The sequence below is a fragment of the Camelus ferus genome, chromosome 1, assembly GCF_009834535.1.
Source record: "Camelus ferus isolate YT-003-E chromosome 1, BCGSAC_Cfer_1.0, whole genome shotgun sequence".
In the NCBI taxonomy this organism is placed as follows: Eukaryota; Metazoa; Chordata; class Mammalia; order Artiodactyla; family Camelidae; genus Camelus; species Camelus ferus.
The window spans coordinates 66,533,766-66,555,455 of NC_045696.1; the positions used below are offsets into that span (position 1 = coordinate 66,533,766).

Consider the following 21,690-nt stretch of genomic DNA (forward strand, 5'->3'; position numbering starts at 1 on the left):
TATGGAATTTTATGTTTGGTCTCTGTTAAATTTATCTTGAATAAAATCAGGTTGAAAATCTAGCACATAAGCTTTGATAAAATAAACTTTCACAGTGTAATTCATGTGTTGAGGAGTCAGAAGACAGTCACTTGAAGACTTTGTTAAACATCTGGACCAAATGTCTTTATTTCTAATATTTATTAATGAAATATAATTCAGTGTCTTTCAGATTAGTTATCTGTGACACTGTGAGGTGGTCCTTTCTCCCTTTAATCTACAGAAATCCAGAAAATTTTTGTCATTGTCTTCTTTTTCCACTTCCCTGCCCTTTCTTCCCGCTCATTTTCTACCCAAGAATCATCTTCAAAAACACAACTGACAAAAGCCCACAATATTGGGAGCATTATAGAATTTTATAGATAAGAGTTTAAAATTACTAATCTATTATTCACCAAATATTGAGTTCCTGCAGCGTTCTAAGATGTTTAATTTATTTTGCAGAACAGTGCAGACTGATGACATTGACCTTGCATTGAAGAATCTATATTAAAGCAGGTGATAAATGTTTTTAAAGAGTAGTGATACAATTTGAATAATATTTTTATAGAGGTACTTGCAGACTGCTGCAGAAAATGCATAGAAAGGGAATTTGTTCTTTCTTTTGGTGGCATTTGTATGACTGTGACCTTATAAGAAGAGGTGACTTTAACTGGGTCTGGGTAGATGGATTAGAGTCTGCAGAGTTCAAGAAAGAGTGGATTATCATGTAGGGGTTTCACATTTACTTTCTGTTCATATGTGCAAATAAGTTGAAGCTTATGTTTCATAACAGGTCTAACCTTCCTCATTAACTTCTGTCCAGGGGCTGGGACACGGAGAGGGACTTTTACTTGCCAATTAATGACATCTCATACCTTTCTGGTCTTATCTGTTTAAAATAGTTCAGTATTTTGGGGATAATTGTCAATCTGTCAGATCTTCTCTTTCCTCCCCATACTCCTTTCCAGGATAATAGAAATTATTTCTGGGTATTTGAGAGGGTTTATGTGACTTCCTGGTAGCAGGGGAGATTTGTCCTTATCCTCATGGAGTCCTGTGACTCTGGACCCTGGACTGGCATTTAATGAGGTACAGTTGGTCCCACTTGACCTTTGAGGAGAAGAGTTCAGATCTATGATTTCCTTAGTTCTAACCATTTGTGAAACTGAAATCTTTGTGTACTGCAGTCTCATTGCTTGACCTCAGGCCTCTGCACAGCCATGAGTGTATCAACTCTGAGGTTTCTCCTGTGTAAGCTGGAGTACTGGATCCCCTCCAGGCTGTATGCAAGCTGAGGAAACCGGGAGGGCTGCTGCAGGTTGGGAGGTAGTAAGAGCTGGGCATCTGGAGGCCAGCAGTGCCCCCAGGTGATACCCAGGGAAGCCGACACCTCATGCTGTGGTGTTTAGGTTCTTTCGTAGATGCTTGGCTCTTTCTCCAGAGGTTCCTCTTTGAGCTGTCCATCCATCCAGGGAGAGACTCTCCAGTGACACCAATTAGGAGACTCTATGTGAGGAAAAGGAGGAGGCAATGGGGACAAGACATGTCAGGAATGTTAGAGTCAAACAGATTCAGTTTGAATTTGGGGAATGAGTAGTTGACGATGACGTCAACATTTGCTCCTTGGGTGATGATGTAGTTAGTGATGCCATTGGTCAGAATAAACAGTATAATGAGTTTGGAAGTAAATTTAGGGAGGCTAGCTTTGGTAGTTGTCTTAGTCCCTTTGGGCAGCTATAACAGATCATCATAAACTGACTGGCTTATAAACAACAGAAATTTATTTCTCACAGTTTTGGAAGCTGGAGAGTCCAAGATCAAGGCACTGGCAGGTTCTGAGTCTGATGAGAACCCACTTCCTGGTTCTCAGAGCCTGTCTTCCTGCTGTCCTCACATGGTGGAAAAGCAAGGGAGCTCCCCAGGGTCTCTTTTAAAAGGGCACTAATCTCATTTATGAGGGCTCCATCCTCATGACCTAATCACTTCCCAAAGGCGCCACCTCCAAATAACATAGTATTGAGGACTGAGTTTCAACATATGAATTTGGGGGAGGGGACACAAACATTCCATGTTCAGCAGCAATGAACAATGAACTTTTTAAAAATCTTTTCAGTACACTTTGCTGTACTCAATAGAATGTTTTCATCTCTTTTTGCCTGTCCAGGGAAAAGTATTACTCTAGAAATGTAAGAATCAGAGCATTACATGTTATTAATTTTGTAAAATTACTGAGAACATATAAAAATGTGGATTTTAAAATGTGAGATCTAAGTAAGGTAAGGAGGAAGTGTTCAACAAACAGAGCACATTTTATAATCCATGTTAATGAATGGAGGAGGGCATTCACAAACTTGTTAAATATGTCAGTAATTCAGAAGTCAATTTTGTACATTAGTATTTTCTCCCTCTAGATTTTCTGATCTGTTTTCAAACAAGGGGTTAAAAGTAATTGTTGAACAATGAATAGGGAAATACACAGTCAGCTCCAATAAGAGAAATAGTTCTAAAGAGTCATTCATTTACAAAAAGCATGTTTACTCTATTAGACGGTATAGAGCTGCACATGATTAGATAATTTGTGCCGGCACTTGCCTAGCAATTGAGAAATCAATCATTTTGCTGCTATGGCAACACTTCTGTTCTCCATTTGAAAGCTTGTATATTTAACCGCATGTATCCAGAGACTTGTAGCATCTTGGGGGTTAGCTGTCTTTAAATATGTGTGCACTGACCAATATAGGTATGTCATCATTTTGGCTCTTGTGGTTACACTAAAACTCTCCATAAAAACAACAGACATCACAAATGACTGCATCATTAGGCAATGCTGTGCAGCAGAGAGCACCAGGTTCTAGCTCCTTCTCCTCCTCAGTTAACTGTGACCCTGAAAATGTCATGATTCTTTTTGGAGCCTCAGTTGTTACATCTGTGAAATGAGAGCGTTTCACCAAGAGCAACATAAGAAAAATTCATATCTAAGTTCTTTAAGCCCCAAATAAAGTTCCTTAAGCCAAGACTGCATATGCTCTCCAATTCAACATTTGGGATTCACATAATCCTATGTCTTTTTCTCCAAAAAAGCATCATTTTAAAAAAACCTGAATGAAAAAGCAGTGAGGTAGATACTAGCTCTCTTCTAGGATTGAGGAAACTGCAGCTCAGAAACTTCAACTGAGAAAAATTTGAAGAAGTCTGACTCCAAAGCTTGTGTGTTTTGTATTGTGTCATGTTGTTGTCTTAAAGGGAAAATAAAGAAATGGAATAAAGGCATTTTATAGAGTTGGCATATTTTTATATATTATTTTTAACATTTAATAAGATTCTAAAAGTGTAAGACCATTGGTTAGAATAACAGTTTTACTTTTAACATCCATTATTATTCATTTTTTCAATTGGTCTTTGGCTTTTACAGAGTCTTCACAGTTGAGTTTCCCTCCTTTTACAATAAGCTTTTAAGACTTGTAGGTAAATAATACGACCTAAGACTAACGGTATATCTTCCAGACAAAATATGGAGCAAATTAAGACAACTTTCTGAGTAACTTAGACTCAAAATAGCACTATTTATGTTTTAGATGATGGAGAATGCTATTTGAATACTGTTTTTAAATCATTGCAAAGTTTGGTTAAAAAAAAAAGAAAACTCATTGGATTGTCACCCACATTCCCTTTGTTGGTAGAGATCTCTTATTTATGAAATCTTCCCAGTCTGAAGCTTGTTTGCTGCAGACACGTTGAGGAGGTTTTGCTGGAAGTGAATGATGAGGAATTATTCAGGAATTCTAGCTATCTACACAGTATACACAATCAGCTCATTTGAGTCCGAACTTCATGGGTTGATTGAGATCCTGATCTGCCCTTTCATAGCTGCTTGACCCGAGCTAAGTCACTGAGGGATCACACCACTCTTCAAATCATCTTCTCACTAACAACTCAAATTGTTTTAACAAGTTATCTTTTGAATTTGAGACAATTTTTTTTTTCAAAATAATGTGCATGGAGCACATTAAAAGGCTTTTAAACCTATTAATTGTTATTATAATGAAAACATTTGAAATCCCATTTCAAAATTCCAATCAAGTTTGTGGTTATTGTTTACTTCATTTTCAAACAAGCTGATTACTTTGTCTGAACACAAATACAAGCCAAGTGGGAGCCGCAAGGCAAGGCAGGATTCTCTTATATGGAGCCCAGCGTTGCTCTTGAGTGCAATTGGCAAAAGGGGAAAGAAAATGTTTGATGTTAATCCGAAAAGTTTCTGAAAGGCTATACATGATTTGAGGATGGACTAGGTCTCTATGGGTGCCTAGGGAATTTTTATACACAGTTGATTTTAGAAAGAACTTCTACTTTTTTAAAAATTTCTTTTGTTTTTTTTGGGCGGGGTGGGTGGAGGCAATTAAGTTTATTTATTTATTTATAACAGAGTTACTGGGGATTGAACCCAGGATCTCGTGCATGCTGAGCCTACACTCTACCAGTGAGCCATACCCACCCTTGTAAGAACTTTTATTTAGAGCTGCTTTTTATGCCTGTGATGGGACGGGCCACACCACAATTACACATTTTTAGAAGGGAGGATCCCTTGATGACAGATGTAATTGCTACCCCCTCATTTTCCCCCATTTGAAAGATTAACATTTAAAAACCCTTTGAAAATGGTTTGGTCCTTTTTGCACATGTGGAATTTTTTTTTTTTTTTTTGAACCTTGGGGAAATTTATGCAGGCTGTAGTTTTTAGTGGAAAAGAACACATCAGGGAGTGGATTCCTTTTCCTTATCCAAAATAGAAAGGGTGTGGGCTTTCTTCCTTTGATGTGGATGCATGAGGCACACCTCTTCCCTAACACATCTGATGACTTTAGTGTTTCCTGCTGTTCAGACTGCTCCCTGAGCATCCCACCTCTTCTCCTTGTCTTTCCTTTAAAATGTGTAAGATATTTTGCATTTGTGATCTTGGCTGAATTATGCTGAAGAAGGAACGCTGCAAATTATTTTCATAATTGGGTTTTCAAGACTTTAGAAAATCAATTTTATCATAAGAGAAAGTCACTGGGCACCCTTATTAGTTGCTCAGTTTTGATGACTTTAGGTGAATACTGCTAAGTTCCATGATTCTCTTAAACTTGGAGTATTATGTTCTTTAACCAAAATATGATTACAATGAAATTTCAGTTTTTGTTAAAAAATGTGTGTGTGTATAGTCTCTTCCTGAAAGTAATTCTTCATTTTCCCTTATGGATATTAGTAGTGATAAATCATCCATCTTGAGCATTTACTCTATGCAAGGCATCTGCTAAGCACATCGCTTTCATAAACTCATTCATTCCTCGTAAGAATCTTGAGGAAGGCATTCTTCTTCTCTTTTCACAAATAGGGAAACCAAGGCTGCTTTCTGCACATTCATACAATTATGAAAAGGCATAATCGACGTGCAGCCAAGATTCATCTCACAACAAGGCGGCCAATGTTTTAGCCATTAATTTATTTAGCCTCTGTAGCTGAGTGCCTTGAGTCTCTTGTCTTAGAATGCCTTGGCAATTCAGAACAGTTTTGAACCCCGTGACTTGGAATCGTGTTAGAACGAGTAGGTGGATGGTGTCATGTGCTTCCTACCACCCCACTGACTCTGAATCACTTCCGTTTTACTGCGTTTCGTATTGTAACTTAGTTGATGTTCTTCTAAAGTAGAGTTGGTTTAAAGTGAATTTGTCATTTCAAGATTTTGAGGAAAATGATGCAATACAAAATGATGATGCCCATGGCAGGCATGGACAGTGCTGGCAGGGGAGTCACGGTGCTTCTCCTCTGGACTGGAACGATGGGCTTAGAAAGCGTTTCTTGTCCTCTTAGGCCTGAAGAGGAGAAAGTAGTCAAACTGAATGGTAGTTCACTTTAGGAATCAGACCCATTTCCCTGAGAAAAATTTGAAGGCCCTTTCCTCTTTTCAAATCACTCTTTTTCTTTCCATTTATACTCATTTTCAGCTTTGTAAGCATATACAAGTCGATGTCAGAAGCCCTTCTGTTATAGCCACTTATTTTGGGGTCAGTGGTGACGTGAAGCTGTATTTTTATATATGAACTAATACCAAAGTAAGAAAAATAAATCAGATAAAAAAACTTAAAGACTTTAGTTGAAATGCACAATACTATAATCTCATCTTTGATAATTTCTACAGCCCTCTGAACAGACAGGAACATATATGCTTTTCCGGTTATGCAGGAAACTCAGAACCTGAGGCGCAGGAGTGCCATTTGTTTGCTTGGCATCACTATCAGAAGCACTGGATAGTCTAACTGGGTATGAATGCCAACTACAGCTGTTCACACAAGCATGGCGATCGAAACTCTGACTTCTTTTGAAGTAAATTATTGCCTGCGCAGGAATGAAACATCAGAATACTTCTTTTCTTTGATGAAGAGGTTCTGGAAGGTGTCCGTGAATCCAGTCAATGGGAAGGCCTTTATTTTAACTTTGTTCTCCCGTATTTCTCCCTCACAGACATTTTTTCATGTTTTAAATGATTTTCCCCTCAAATTTTACAGTGGCCACCAATAATGGGGGTTATAAAGATTGCTCAGATTGCATTCTGTTCCAGGTTTGTCATCAAGATCATCTGGAGACAATGAGAAAGACTGAAAACTCTCATCATGACCCCTGAGGTTCTTCACGCAGTGTTGCCCTGCTTCCTTTGCAGCCTCACTGCCCGCTGTTTATGCCTACATCTTCTTCTTGGAATTCTTCACGCTCAGTTATATGTCTGTGGTTTTGTCCATTCTCTCCTTTTTCCTGGTCAGGCCTTAATGCTGCTCTCTGAACTGATTTTCAGGACTATATAGCCAGTTACCTCACCCGTCCATTCTCCATTCATTTTTTCTGCCTTTACTGTAAGTGTAATATGTAACCTGCCTTTCTCTACTATGTTATACTAGCAGTGAAGTTATTTATTGAATAGTTTTATAGTCTAAGCACTATCCTAATCACACTTCATACATTACTTAAATAGCCTATCATAAATATCTGATATTGCTATTAACACCCTCCCTGCCCACTGTAAATGAGAAAACTAGGTACGCATTTAGTCAGTGATGGGCAGTATTCTAAAATCAGATCTATCTGCCTTAAAGCCGATATTTTTTGCCATTAAGCATACTACCTCGTCTATGAATTAAGAAAGAGGAAGTTCAATGTCTTGCTTATTTCTGTATGCCAGTTCCTAGCCCTATGTCTGTTGGTGGATACTCAGTTAAGAAGGTGGAAAGTGAGATGCCAACTGGGCAGTGTCTTTCTGTGTCTTTGGGACATCAGTGAACTCTCAGTCCCAGGAAGACTGGTTGTTAAGGAAGTAAGGTGTTATGAGCTATGGACGTGTGTCTCAAGGGATGCTGCCAAGTCATATCCTAATAAAAAGAAAATTTAAATTGACTTATTGCTCACTTGTGCTTATGTGTATTAACTTGATTCTCACAATAATCCTTTATGGTAGGTGCTGTCATGTCCCCACTTTACACAGTGGATTGTTGAGGCACAGAGAGGTTTAAGCTGATGTCCGTCGTCACACAGCTAGTGAGTGGCTGATCCAGGACTGGAGTCTGGTGTGCATTTGGGCTCAAGAGCCCACACCTCCAACCGCTGCACATTCAGCCTCCATGCAAACCTTCCTTTCACCCTCCTGCACCTTCTAATGGAAAGTCCAAGAGAGCTGTCTGACCATTCTTGCACCCTTTGACTAAGAATATCCAGGCATACACCCTGCTTTCTTTGCTCCTTCTCTGAAAGTGCAAAGTCTTGGTTTGTAGGAAGTAAATGATGCTCTTGTAAAGAATAAATAAAAAACAAACAAATAAAAAGCCTGGATATGCAGTCAGATCTGAGGAGACTAAGCCTTCTCTATGAAATTAAGAGTGAGGGTGGGAATACTTGAAATTGCTGTCTGTAGCCCTTTCCATTTTGTTGACATGTTTGCTTGTTAGTCTTGGTGTATAATCTCCTGTCTCCTGGGGCTGTTACTGCTTGTCAGTCTCCTTTGCTAGATCATAAAGCTCCTTGTGCGTGACTCCCTCTAATCACTCGCCTTTAGCGGGTGGTAATGAATGACGCTTGATTTGGATGAAACAATGACAGCTCCCGTTTATTCAGATCTTATGAAATGCCAAATGATGGACACGCATTTTCTTGCTTAATAGCAGTAATCATATCAGTTTTAATCAAATTCATCATAAATGCAAGCAAAACACAGCCCAGACTACTGAATTCTTCCATTTTTCAACAAATGCTTATCAAAGGTTACCAACGATTAGGTCCTGTTGTAAGCAATGAAAACACAACGATGATTTGAAAATAAAACAAATAAATGAACAAACAAAACACACTTGATCTCTGGATTTGTGAAGTTTATAGTCCGGGGATTTTGAGGATGGACCAAGTTCCTCTCTCCTTTGGGTATTTCTCCACCCAGCCTTCTTCCAAACTCATTATAGGGTATTGCCTCTTGAGGAAGGGGATGGAGAGGGTTCCAGGTAGCTACCCATCAGTACCTCCGTGGTAGCATGAGCGATGTTGGAGGCAAATGGAAGGGCCCTCTATTGATTCATCTTGGACCAACAGAGGCATTTGGGAACCATCTGAAAATTGTTATATTTGATGACATTTTGCTTTCCCTGGTCTCATATTCCCATCAGTTTCAATCAGTACTTGCTGTAGACCCCTGGGAGGCTCTGGTTAAACTTGGAATTTGGATGAAGAAGAGGGGATACATTCCAGTCATGTCATGATATCAAGGAACTTTGATCTTGAGTGAATAATGACTAGTTTTCACAACTTGTTCCTTTGTTTTTCTTCGTAAATATGTATCTAAAAATATGCCTTTGCTTATTGTTAAAATTAGTTCAGTGAATGTAATAACTGCTATCTGTGCAGTCTTTTTTGTTTCAGAACCCTTTATTATTCATTACATCTTTTGAGTCTCACAAAAACTCTGTGAGGGGGCTATTTACCACCCCCCTTTTACCTGATGGGGCCATTAAGGAGGTGAAGAGACATTCCTAGGTTTACCACTAGGTAAGGAGCATTCCATGTTTTTTGTACTGGACAATACTGCCATTACTTGGAATAGACATCAAGACCACTCTGTTTGCTGATGTGTGTGTGTACTTGAGCATGAGACAGAAAAGAGATTAGAGAAAAGGAGAGAGGGAGACTTAGCACAGGAGAGAAAAATATTCAACGTCAACTGATTTTCCAGCTTTGATTCTAGACCTCTGTTCCCTTTGATGGGATAGAAGGTTTTTGGTTTGTCTGGATTGAGAACGAGAGAAGGAGAACCATGAAAAACAGCCAATTGCTACAGATGACTAGGCAGAGAAAATGTGCAGTGTTGCTAGGAGACCAGTGCTGCTGTCAGGCTCAGGAATGAGAACACGTTGGATGGAGGGCACTGGGCTGGAATTTGTGTTTGACACAAACCGTTGACTCACGCATGCCAGTGGGGCTGAGTCAGAATCAACCAGAGCGGAAAACAGTCAGGAAAGTTTTCCTACCTTTTTTGTTTTTCTCTTTTTTTTATTTTTATTTTTTTCAGGTAGCAACCCCTAACTAAAGATTCAGTGGTGAATATGGGATACTTAGACATTTTTAGTACCACCTTGAGGCAGAGGGTTTTAAAATTGTATTTTAAACCACCATTTAGGATGAGAAACCCTTTCTCCAAAAACAGTGAGCTCGAGGGGAGTTTTAACCTTGTCTTCAGAGTTCCTTTGAGGTAGTCGGAATTATTGATCAAATGAATCATCGTTGCTGAGTTAGAGTCAAGATTCCTTTGTACAGTTTCTAGGAGAAGACATCATGGTGTGTCCTTACCTCGACTCAAAGACCTTGTTTCTCATCTCTGTGCCCATCCAAGCAGCCAGTGCAGCCTTAGGCATGTCATCTTTTCTCTGTAGGTTTCCTTTTCCTCAGATCAATGAGACCAGAATTGTGGATTACAGTCCCTTTGGAAATATACAGCTTTATTTGATTCTGGGACCACAGACAGGTGTCAGCAACAACTTAACATTCATCCTCCTTGGGTCACAAGGTCAACCTGGAGAGGGAGATGATGTGGGTCAGTAATCAGGTGCTCTGACTCTGCAGAGTCATGATAGTAACTCCCTCGTCTTTGCAGGGTTAAGGTAACACTTCACTGTGTTTAAGAACTACCCAGCATTCCACTTCCTAGAGCCGGGAAAGAACTTCAGGGAATGTTTTGGCTTTTGATAGTTTAAACACATTCTCTTTCTTGTCAAGATTCCAGGAAGCAGGAAGCTCTTGGCTCTCAAAATCCAGAGTGTACTCCTGCCAAAGCACACGAGTAGCTCAAGATTAAGGACAGTTGTCTTTAACTGCTTCAATTTGAATATATATATATATATATATATATATATATATATATATATATATATTTATATTTATATTTATATTTATATTTATATTTATATTTATATTTATATTTATATTTATATTTATAATTTCACATCCTAAAATGGCTGGAATCCACCACTGCTGGCAGGGATGGTTGAGCCCAGGAAGAAACAAACCCAAAGTGGTCCAAGAAATATGAACTGAATAGATGAAATAAAATCTCCTCAATTCCCATTTAATACCTCACAGAGCAACAGTTTATGTTACCCTGAGCAGTACCAGACAAGGCTGTGCTTAAATTTCCCTGGAGGATTTCCTCTGAAAGGTACCTGATGCATCTTCAGAAGAAATACTTTATTTTAGGGGGAGTTTAACTATGAATCATTCCAAAGTTCCGATTTAGTCATATTGTTTCTCCAATGTAAAATCTGTGATGATTCCTCGGACAGTGTAGAGACTGACTGCCTTCCCCTGGAATTCAAGTCTCTTATCCCTCAGTTTGATCTTCCATTAATCCTTTTCAAGTACCCCAAGCGACAACCAAAACTCTCTCCTACTTGTCTTTTCCTTGGTACCTCTACATCTCCATATGTCTGAATCCTCCCCTTTCTTCAAGCCCCTTCTCCAGTCTTTCAGGAAGCTTTCTCTGACCCCTGCAGCTTGGAAGAATGTTTTCTCATCTCAGAAATCCCATAAGGTTTTACATGTACCCCTCTCAGTGCATTTATTCTTTTCTATTATTATTAAAACTATTATTTTCTTCGTGTTCTAGTTTTTTTTTTTTTTCTTTACTACTAGGCTCTGAGCTCCTTGAGAACAGAGTCCCTCTCTGTTTTACCTTTGTGATGTTCAAAGCATCACCCACATTACATACTAACAAGTGACAGTGAGGTGAGTGCATGAGGTCTGGAGGAAGTGCTGTGGGTTGAGTGTCCTCATTCAGGGTGCATGGAGAGCAGCAGTGTACAAAGAAAACTCCGCTCTAACCAAGAGGAGAGATTTTACAAGGAAGTCATCGTATGTGGAGCTGTTTTAATTCTCCAATAGTTTGACTCTCTGTGTATTCCTCTCTTTTGCACTTTCAGATCTTTTCTTTCTTAATTCCAGTTTTGTAATGTATTAAAGGGAACTAAGAGGATGCATGAGGGAATGAGAGAAAAAGACACAAAACAAATAGTTGACAATCAAAAGAGCTTTGGGGACCGAGGCAATGGGCTTGCGTTCACTTGTGCACACACCCTCTCTCTCTTTATCTTTCCCCTTGTGGCTGTGATGAGATGGGATTAGTTCTATGATATTCATACAAGTACAGCATTTATAAACTGGAAATTACATTGTGCTTTGAAAACTTAGGAGATCACTTTCCCTTCACAGAGAAGCTTTTGCTGCAAGATTATAAATCATAATATTCTAGATTAGGTTCAGCCTCACTGGGATAAATGAGATTTTAAGATTAAGTGGTTCAGTAATACTTTGCTAATGAATAAGTTGAAATAGTATAAGATCGAGTAAATTATTAACCACATAGCTTTTTTAGGAAGACTGAAGAGTAAAATCCAAGTGTCCTGACTTGCAGGTTAAGTATAACCAGTTTTTTGTTGATATGGGAATGTTTTTTAATCTAATGACAAATCAGTCATTGTGTGATCTGCATCAAATAGCTGATCCTCCCACAAAAGAAGTGCACTACCCTCAAAAGCTTTCTTTGTAAGCCCTCTTTATCATATAAAAAATTCAGGGAAGTCTGTAGCATTAAAGACATGATTCACCAAATGGTCTTATTTGTAGCTCATTTGAAGTATGGCCTTAGTTCAAAAAGAGCAAAAGTCTCTGGTTGCACTTGAACTGTCTGTTTCTGTTGTTGCAAGCAGCTCTTCCTCCAGCTCACAATCAGGGGCGTCCATACCCCACTGTACCGCTGGCTTTGAGAAAGGAAATTCAGTTTGCCATCAGCCAAGCCTTAGAAACGCTGGCCTTGCAGTTTGCACTTGTCCTACTTTCATTGGCTGAGCTGTAGTTTCTGGGTACGTGTCTGTCGTCGTCCCTCAGTCATGCCCACCAGAGCCGCAGTGACAGCCACGGTTCCCAGGCCACATGACAGGATGCACTCTAGGCCCCGGTGGTTGATGATCCTGCTATGACACGCAAGCCTGCATGTAGCTGATTAGTGCAGACTTGCCTGGAAGTTGAAAGGAGGCAGATGGTTTGTGGTTCATTGTGAGGAATAAGGTTGTATCAGGGCTGTCTAACAGTGGAAGGGCACCCAAACCATCGTGGCATTTCTTATGGGTGAGAAGTTTGAGACAGTGACCTCTCAGGTGTCCCTCTAGGTCTGCTGTGAGTCTGTGGGAGCAAGCCAGGAGTCAGTGGCTGGATTCACGTTTAATCTTTTTCACTGAAGTATGACATGCACACAGAAAATCGCACAGGTTGTTAAGTCACAAACTGCACCATCTATTTAATGAAGGCTGTTTACTGTCATCTGCAGTCCATTCAAAACTCCAAATTAGATACATCTCTTTCATTAGTGCCAGCTTCTGATAATCAGCATTTTCACAGGTGCATGCTACTGTTTATCTCTTTGTATATCATGTAATTTTGGTTTTGCTATATGCAGTGATGTAAATGCAGTTTTAAAATAGTACAAGAAGATAGTAATTTACATGAGGTTGTTACAATAGTGGTTTAAGAATAATATGTATTCTAAAGTGGTTTAAGAATAATATTTATTTTTCTGGAATAATATATGTTCACCGTAGATAATTTGCAAAATACAGGTAGGCAAAGTACTAATAAGAAATCTAAGTGATCAGTACTCCTTCAATGTCACCACCTAAGCCTAACCATTCATAACACTTTCATGTATACCATTTCAGCCACACACACCACATGTGCATATATATTTAAACAAAATTCGAATCATATTGTGCATGTTCTTCTGTAACTTCTATTAATTAATCAATATAAAATAAAACCTCTTAAATTTTTAAATGACAGTAATGTAACTATTATATGAACATACTATAATCTGTTTAACAAATTTCTGCCTAGTTATCTGAGCTGTGTAGTTTTGCACTCTCATAAATACTGCTGGATGCTCATTTTAAATTTAAATATTCATTTCTCCTCATTTTCTTAAAATGCACTCCTAAGAGTAGACTTGCTGGATCAAATAGGATGCATACTTTAAGACATTTGATATAAATTGCCAAATTGTCTTTGAGAAAGTTGGTACTACTTAATACTCTAAATGTCATCGGCTGAGAATCTATTTCTTAGAACCTCTGCCAACATTCTAAATTATACTTAAATAAAGGAAATTATGACCATTTGATGGATAGAAAATTCATCTTAATAGGCATTTTTTCATAGACATCCAGTATGAAACATCTTAAAAAATATGTTTATTGATCACTGTTTATGTCTTTTGTGCATTTTATTGAGGTATTGATTACTTTTCTTATTGGCATATAGGATTTTATTTTCTGCTAAGGATGTTCATCCTGCACATACTTTTCTTAGTTTGTCACTGTTTCTTGAATTGTTTATCACCCCAATTCAGATCTGAGATAGAAGACTTACCAAGAACTAATTTGAAATAAATCCTAAATACTAGAAAAATAAATTCCCTTTTTAATCACTCTCAGAAGACTGACACATTTGCGACTTTTTCTTTTTGATTTCAACATGTGTGTACCTAGAAAGATCCATGAATAGTACACGAAGATAGTGACTATGATCTTTTCTGGAATGGAAAGTAGTGAAATAGTCCAATAGTGCTTTTAAAATTCTTATTGGAATAATTTTAAATACACATAATTAACCTATTTTAAACTTTTCTAATAAAAATTTATAGTGGCTATCAACCAGTATTTGCTCATTGATTTGTGCAGTGCAGGATTAATTAGGAATATAGAAGTAGACTGGACTTACATGTCTTTAGAACCATGAGCAGATTGAACTGATTTGCCAGGAAAAATTTACTGACTATTTTAGGTTTAGTTCAATGTTTCTTCTAGGTGACAGATTCCTTTTAAGGGCTGGTACTAAAAAGCCTGTATACTATGGTTTGTAATAGAAGATTTCAAAATTAATGGAAGCCCTGTGAAGGATACTTATTTTAGCATTTACCTAGTAAACATTTGCTTGCTGTCCAGAACAAATCATGACAGCTAAAGCCAAGGTCATGGTCCTTTGCTTAGCTCATCAATTTCAGCGTAAAGATGTCATCCAGGAACATGTTGATATTTATTGAGGAAATTAGGTACTTAGAGTGGACATATCTCTTGGAAGCTGTTGGAAAAAATGTCCTGGAATCCAGATTTAGAGCCAAGGTTATCTTCCTTTTACAAATTGCTCTACTAAATTATTTTTCTTGATTTAATTTGTTCTGCTTTTAAATCATTTCAAAGTCCTTGTGCAGTCTATGTGTAATATGATTATGATGTTTTGCTCTGGTCGGCTGAAAGATGAATGTTTTGGACTCAATTAACAGAAGTTAATGGAGTGAGGACAACACATAAGCATGAAACATGAAGCTGCCGCCAAAGTCTGGAATCTGAGGCAGGTCTGAGGTAATGGAAATTCCCACTTCAGGCAGGCAGACAATGTGTTTTTACTAAAGATAACTTTTTGAGAAGCCTGGCTGTGAGTATGGCTTGTTGGAAATGAGTGCTTGATGTGGGAAGGAGAAATGGCTGTGCAGATAGTCAAGATTTATTGTCCTATAAACTCTTGCCTCCTTGCTGTGAGCATTCCCTTCTTGGATGGGGTGCTCTTGATCACAGCTCCTGATTATGCTGGAGAAGAAAAGGAGAGGCAACATGACTAAGAGAAATCCCTGAATACTCTTGCAGAGGACATGTCGATTTTGTACCTTTAGAAACGCACTAGATAGTCCTAGAACTAGTTACCCCAAATGCAAGACAAGAAAGTTGAACCAGATAGTTTTGGAACCCCTTCTGCATCTGCTAATGTACTGTAACTTCTAAGAGAATGAGATAGATGTCATTAGATGAGAACAGTCTCTTCTTGTCACTGTCAAGTCCCCCAATCCACAGCCTCTGTAGGTGGTGAGATACTGCACTTTCCCTCCTATCTCAGTACTAATGATGATGATAATAATAATATGAAAAAAAAGAGAATAAATCTCTAGATAAAATCAATATGAGATCAAGATTTTTGACTAGTACTCTGGATCTAGCCTATTTCCTCTAGCCTTCCAAAGGATTTTCTGCTTATAATTAGCCTTTAATTTCCTTCTCCTACATCATCAGTTTCTCTGTAGCCACTGGATGATAACCATCAGCTCACAAATCTACATTAATGCACCCATCTTAAAACAAATAAATCACCTTTGATCTCACTTTTCCTACATTATCACAACTTTAAAACCTTGTCTGGACTTTCTGTCTCTACTTCCTCTTCTCCCACTGTCTTCACTACTCATACTAATGAGATTTCCTTCTATACCACTGCACTGAAATGCACTCGTACATGTCCCCAGTGGTCAACACCTTCCTAAAGCCAGTGGTCAGTTATCTGCCTTCAGCTGTCTTGACCTCTCAGTAAGAGGTTCACTCTCATGACATGGTATCTTGAAACCCTTCTTTCTCTAGGATTCCTTTCCTTCACTCTTGCTAGATTACTTTCTATGTAACTGGCTGCTTCCTATCTCCTTTCCTGGCTCTTCTGTTTTTACTGGACCTCTGAATGTTGGAGTCATTGACGAGATAGGTAGAATTTAACATGTAGGAATGAAGACTGTGAGGAGGGATAGGAAAGGAAGAAAGGTGAAGGTGTTATTAATTTTACAGGGAAGTTCTCTTTGGCTAGAACTTAGGGTAGACGAAGAGGAGATTTATAATATCTACTTTGAAACTAGGAAAATATTTCTAAGGGTTCTGAACCCTCAATTTTTCCTTGCCCTAAAATCAGTGAAAAGTCAAAGGATGCTAACCCAGTGAGATTGGTGAGCTAAGTAAGCCCCATGTTGAAGGTAGCAATTTCCTTTTATTGGAAACCAGAGTCTTAGCAATGTCCTAGAGAAAAACAAAAAACAAAAGTGTGTCACCATAGACTTTCTTGTTCTTCTTGGTGTACTCTCTCCAAAGGGTACTTCTCTAGGGTCTGGGGCCAAACCACATGGAGGCTGACATTCATTCCTTAATTCCCTGAATATTTATTGAGCTTCTACTATGTGGAAGATGCTGATGGGTGAGGCTGTCTTGGACAAATATACCAGAGAATAGAATTTTTGTTGGAACTATTTAAAGTGTCACCTATGAAAATACTGACCTCATTAATATGAAGTAGTTTTTCCATGGTTTCTCAGGATACCACAGGGCATGGAATGGTATATATAGCAAGAGTTTAGAGAGTCATAATAGGGAATTAAATCTGGTCTTTAAAAAAAATGCAACCTTTTTAAAAAAATAAAAGTCTTAGAAATTATACTTAAAATTTGTTTGGATGTTAAAGAATTAATATATAGGAGAACTGAAAATTATTGCCAAAGAAAAAAATTAAACATCATGTAGATCAGCAAATATGAGTCTTTCCACTGAGCAAAATAGGTGACCCTTTTGAGTGATAAGCTGAAGATGCCATGTTAATTTAGGGAAGATTTACAAAATGATACAGAATGACTCAAACTTTATCTTTTTAAAATGTGGGTATCTTCAGTCTTTAAACTATTTGCCTTTAGATGGTCATTGAAACCTGGGGCTGTACCAGTTATTGCTCTGCACCTATTCCTGGTGACTGTCAGAGTGCTTGCACACTGATGGAGTTGCAATAAAAACAGGTTAAATCAATAAATACGTATGTGAATTCCCAAAGACTGGAAATGCATAGGAAACATTAATTGTGTTATATCGGGTTACAAAATACACCCCAGCTTGAACCTGTCAGCTCCAACCTCTCAGTATTCCTGATGTGATTCACTTGTCCAGTCATCATGACCCCGTCTCCTGACTCACTCCTCAGAATAGAACAGAAACAAAATGACCTAATTATGTCTGAGAATTTTGTTATTGAGAATGCTTCTGCTCAAAGTATTTTGTTTTACTTTTTATTTAGGGTTGATTTAAATGTGACTGTTTATATAGATACGTGGTTGAATATAAACAGTCTCACATGCAACTCATCACAAAAAGAGAATGGAGAACTTCTTCCCTTCGGGGAAAAAAGTGAAGAAATTAGCTGCTTTTTTCAAGGCCTCTGCCTCTCTCTTTTCCAGTCCTTTCCCCGCAGATCCTGGTGACATCTTGAGTTCTGGAGACAGCTCAGAGGGTCTCTGCTGGTCACCGCAAGCTTTGCTCAGTCCAAGAATAATATTAACTATAATCACAACAACCATGACAATGAATAGAAGGAGACTTGGACACATTCACAGGTCTCTGAGCATCAGTAGGGGAAGCTTTGTTGAAGCACTATCATTTGACTCTCTGACAAAGCACATGCCTGGTATTTAATGGGACATTAAAAATGCAAACAGAGCCTTTCAAACCAAATAAAATGCAAAACACAAGTCTGGAAGCAACTGCAGATATAATTTAAAAAAATATATATATATATTTTTTTAGCCAAGTAGGGTCTGGTGCTGTTCTCCTACTTAAAGAGAACCATTGGTACTACAGACTGTCCCTAATATAATAGCCCAAGTTTTTGTTTTTTTTTTTAAGCATTGCTGATTCCTTGAATGCATTGACCAGAGCAAGAGTTTTCCAAAATGTCTTTGCCCCAAGAACATTCCTTTTGCCTTTGGTATCCTGGGAAGTAGAATTTTGTGCTCAGCCCTGGAAATGATTAATTCTGAGTCTCCCCATGGCAAAATGACTGTTTACATTGTAATAACCCACAGCACGCTGTCTGCAGACTATTGGACACTGACTAACTAGAAGCAACCTGTCCTTTACCAGTAGCTGCATTCCACACATGGAGCATTTTTCATAGATATGAAGCAATTTGTAAAGGTAGAACTCTTAGCTTTGAAGTAAAACATCTCAGAAGCCATTTATTGGAGAATTCAGTTTGGGCCTAATGCACTGGCTTAATAGAAGAATAGCTTGACATAACTTATTTAAACAAGTAAAGACCTTGGTTACAGAAACTTAGAACTAAACAGAATCAAAAATGTCCAATAGGATTTGTCCATGGTTCTCAACTACTCCCTGTTACCTCCCGAATACTGCCTGTCTTCACACTTACTCTTGCTCTCAGGTCTAGCATTATCCCACTCTGCTATTCTCTTCTCGGGAACTTGTTCCATATTGAAATTTTTGGTGATGGTTGGGGTAGGGGGTGGGTTTGCAGATATAAGAGATACTTGTGTTGATGGAAGGAAAAAGCATTCACTTTGTAGCAAGATATTAGCCCCATTTTACAGCTGATAAATCCAAGGCACAGAATGCTTAAGTCTCTTGCCTAAGCTAGTAGGTAGAAGAGCTGGGATTTCAACATGGCCAGTGTAGCTTTGCTTTTAAAATGCAACACTCACACATGATAACAGTACCAGGGCTATTATTAATTTATAGGTATTCACTGGACACCCATTAAGCCTAAGAAATACTAATGTTTCAACATTCAGTGATAGAGCAATGGGTAATGTATGACATATGGGGTTTCAGTTATTAGAACTATTAACTATTAGTTCTTGAGAATAAGCAGTTACTTTATTCATTTACTGAACTTAAATTTGTGAAGTGAGGCTATTATTTGCAAGGCAGTTGGGTCTAGAGAGTTAAATAAAATGACGTTTGCATGAAGGACTGCGGTTTGGAGACATGGTACGTCATATCTATCTGTTTATGGTATAAGAAACAGACCTAGAAGTGCCCAAAGACAGGTAAAGGTAGAGAACTACAAGATTCACAGGGAAATACGAGGGTTGAAGGGAGTAGGGAAGTATCTGAAAACAAAGAGATGGCATTCCAGTTGAATTTTGAACACAGTGATGCAGGGTGACTGTGATGAGGGCTGAAAGGCATTCCAGAAAGCTGGGGGAGAATTTAGGGGGATAGAATATCATTCTCTTTGACTGTTGCACATCAAGCAGAGGTATCCTGAGATTGGAAAACTAAGTTTGTATTATCATGTAAGACTTTGATGAGAGAGAAAGCTCATCAGTCATTTATTGAGTACTTAATATATGCCAGGCATTTTATATGCTTTTTTCATGTAATTCTCACAACCACAGGTCACTGTTGTTTTCTTTATTCTACCAATGGATAATTGGAGGCCTAGACAGATGAAGGAACTTGCCCAAGGTCAACTGGAAATACACGAGGATTGGGACCCAGACTTGCATGGCTCCTAACATATGCTCTTTTAATTCCATCATACCCTGTTTCTTTCTGAAGGCAATGAGGAACCCTGAAAGGCTTCTTAGGAGAAGAATACATGAGTGTATTTACTCACTAGGCACAAACTTGCTTAATGAGCATGAAGGAGGGAAGGCTAAGAGGTACTGGTGGCCTTAAGAAGGGCATTGGTAGAAGAATGGAGAATAAGAAATGGTCTGTAGGACACGGTGGACTTAAAATCTGCAAGGCTTACTATTGTTTAGACATGGTAGGAGGGGTTAGTGAACCCAAACTGGGTGGCCTATTTCTATCTCTGAATTTTGTGGGTAAGCCCACATTCCATCATCCTGCTGCTGTTTTTTGTAATTCCGAACCTTTCCTTGAGCCGTTGTCCTTACTTGTACCTTGTCACCAGAGTTTTCATTAAACACGTTGAACCTCCTAGCAGTAAATGAAGCCTACTCGTAAGCTCCTGATAGCAGCCTTTCAATGGAATGTGTGATCTTATGGGCCCTCAGTTCTCCTGCAGTTGAGATTCGTCCACGGTGAATTCCCAAGCACAGCATCCATTGTGAATGCTGACCTGAGGCCCAGGGAAAATGAACTGGAGGAGGGATTCTCAGGCAGTTGTGGCGGAAGGAAGAAGAAAGGGAAAGCAGGGAAAGAAGATGTCTTAGTTTTGTTTTGACTCAGCTCAGTCTCACTTTATAAATGCTCTATGACCTGAAACAACAGCCTTGGCTGTGCTAAGAGCCCCGCAGTCTGGAATGAAGCAGTCTCTTGGTGTTCCATAAGGGTAATCAAGAGAAAGCCAGCCGTGCAGTCATTTCTGCCACCCCCGCCACCGCTTCCTACATGTCTAGCATGTTAATAGGTGGATTTTTGGCTTACAATCCCCTCTTATTTCTCTGAAGATTTATCATCAGATTCACCCATTTATGAGATAGTGGAACAAAATAGCACCATATTATACTTCGACGTAAAATCTTTGCTTCACCCCTTAGGGATATATTGCATCTCAGGAAAAGTAGAGATCATAGTCAAAATTAGGCTCGTGTGACTAAGATACAGTATATTATTCAGTTACTTAAAAACAGAGAAATGATGACTTGACCAAAAGCACGAATGACTACTTAAAAAAAAAAAAGAAGAAAGTTGGAATTAGAGCAACTAAGAGGGAAATACTTCCATGAATCACTGACTGTAAAATATCCAGGATTTTTTTTATTTGCATTAATGGACCCTCTAATTCCCACAAAATTAATATGTGAGCTTGAATAGGTTTTGTGTTCACTTGCACCTTTCAGAAACTTGGCAGTTTTGGCTGTTGAATGAGTTACAAGTTATCCATGAACTTCTTTACAAATCTTAAACCTAATTTAAAGATAGATACCCAGATTAGGAGTTAGCCATATGCTTTTCTTAGTAGTGGCAGATATTTTGTTTTTCTGATGGCTACCTCATTTCCTTAACCTCCAAGCATTTTAGAAACTTCTATAGCAGTGAGTTTCAGTAAACTGGGGGCCTCCCTACAAAGACTGTTTAAAGGTAAACATTCCCAGCTATTTGTTGCAAAACCTAGGTATTTCTCAGGCATTGTATTACATTTAAATAAAATGTTCTCATCAAAATGTTCGAAATGATTAAGTTAAGTGACATATAAAGCTTATTAAAATAAATTCTTGATTTTGGCCAAAACCTTAATATCTCCGAAGTCTAAAGTTACTCCTTTTTATTTCTTCATTAACTTGCCATACTTGGTAAAAAATTCTTATCTTTTATCTTACAAATGGAACCATAACTCGGGTGAAGTTTGGTTTCCTATTGTTAGGGTTTCCCAGTGTAACTTACTACAGCCATGATGGTAGTCCTCGGCCTCACAAAATCTCAGATTATGGGCAGAAACCCTCACTTCCACAGTGTGAAAAATTAGAAGTCAGTTAGGCTTACGAACATGTGTGTG

The 21,690-nt window shown here is 38.4% G+C and overlaps 1 protein-coding gene across 2 annotated transcripts in view; it reads left to right on the forward strand.

Moving 5' to 3' along the window:
• P3H2 (prolyl 3-hydroxylase 2) overlaps positions 1–21,690 on the forward strand; it is a 135,305-nt gene that overhangs the window by 26,117 nt on the left and 87,498 nt on the right. The window lies entirely within an intron of this gene.